This window comes from Grammomys surdaster, unplaced genomic scaffold (assembly GCF_004785775.1).
Source record: "Grammomys surdaster isolate TR1022 unplaced genomic scaffold, NIH_TR_1.0 208, whole genome shotgun sequence".
NCBI classification, from domain to species: Eukaryota; Metazoa; Chordata; class Mammalia; order Rodentia; family Muridae; genus Grammomys; species Grammomys surdaster.
Window position 1 is genome coordinate 6,084,270 of NW_021604653.1, and position 1,688 is coordinate 6,085,957.

General features: G+C 46.4%; 1 pseudogene; it reads left to right on the forward strand.

The window, feature by feature from the left end:
* The first annotated feature begins 552 nt into the window (after window positions 1-552).
* On the forward strand, window positions 553-1,479 carry LOC114624526 (annotated as a pseudogene).
* The last annotated feature ends 209 nt before the right edge of the window (window positions 1,480-1,688 follow it).

Consider the following 1,688-nt stretch of genomic DNA (forward strand, 5'->3'; position numbering starts at 1 on the left):
AAGAAGGGAAAGCTTTGTAATTCATTTTCGGCAACAGGAACACTTTAATAAAATCGGCTTCCAAAGGTTAAATGATCAGACAAACAGCTGCAGCCCCAAGACCCTCTATCCATCTCTTTGATTGGGGCAACCATGACAACAAAATGACCACTCCTAAGGTAGTTTAAATACAGCCTGTGCTAAGTCTAGCTCCTCTGCTGCCATATGCCTCTTCCAATGCTTTACAGTCCCATGTATAGCTGTATAGCTGCTGAGGGTATGCAAAATGAAGAGAAGACTGAGAGGTTGGGTTCATGCCATAGTTCTAGAAATAAGCCAATCCCAGAGAAACAAAGAGCATATGGTAGAATTCATCCGTGGAGTTGATGTCATAAAAGGAGAGAGCAGCCTTATGATCATGCTCAGCCTTTGGTAGGACATTCTACAGAATCCCTTGCTGCCCCTCCTTCAGTGCCAGTGGTACCACATGTGGCAGCCTCTGTGGAAGTTTCCAGTTCACAGTATGTAGCTCAGAATGAAAGTGTGGTACATCAAGACTTCAATGTTCCTGTAATGCCAGTACAAGCTCCAGGCCCAATCCAAGGACAGAATTACAATGTCTGGGATTCAAACCAACAGTCTGTCAGTGTACAACAGCAGTATTCTCCTGCACAATCTCAAGGAACCATATATTATCAAGGACAGACATGTTCCACTGTCTATGGTGTGACCTCTCTTTATTCACAGACAACTCCTCCAGTTGTGCAGAGTTATGCCCAGCCAAGTCTTCAGTATATCCAGGGACAGAAGATTTTCACAGCTCATCCACAAGGAGTGGTGGTGCAGCCAACTGCATCCGTGACTACAATATTTGCACCAGGGCAGCCTCAGTCCTTACAGCCACCTGAAATGGTTGTAACAAATAATCTACTGGATCTGCCACCTCCATCCCCTCCAAAACCAGAAACAATTGTTTTACCTCCCAACTGGAAGACAGCCTGAGATCCTGAAGGGAAGATCTATTACTACCATGTAATCATGAGACAGACTCAGTGGGATCCTCCTACTTGGGAAAGCCCAGGAGATGATGCCAGCCTTGAGCATGAAGCTGAGATGGACCTGGGAACCCCAATGTATGATGAAAACCCCATGAAGACATCAAAAAAGCCCAAGACAGCAGAAGCAGACACCTCCAGTGAACTGGCAAAGAAAAGCAAAGAAGTATTCAGAAAAGAGATGTCTCAGTTCACTGTCCAGTGCCTGAATCCTTACCAGAAGCCTGACTGCAAGGTGGGCAGGATCACCACGACTGAAGATTTCAAGCACCTCGCTCGAAGGCTGACTCATGGAGTTATGAATAAGGAGCTGAAGAACTGTAAAAACCCTGAGGATCTGGAGTGCAATGAGAACGTGAAACACAAAACCAAGGAGTACATCACGAAGTGCATGCAGAAGTTCGGGGCTGTTTACAAACCTAAAGAGGACACTGAACTTGAGTGATGTCAGGCCAGAGTGGAGTATGAGCGGAAAGGGTGAATCCTGTGGCTTTTGCCCTACCCCACAGCCAGGGCTGTGCTACTGATGTAATGACCCACCATCCTGAGCAGTTCAAACTTGCAGGTGTCAACTGTAAGCTGCAAAAGTGAGCTCTGTCTGCAAATGACCCCTAGCTGTGAGCTGTTGGTGTAACAGTTACAGGCCATCAGAGG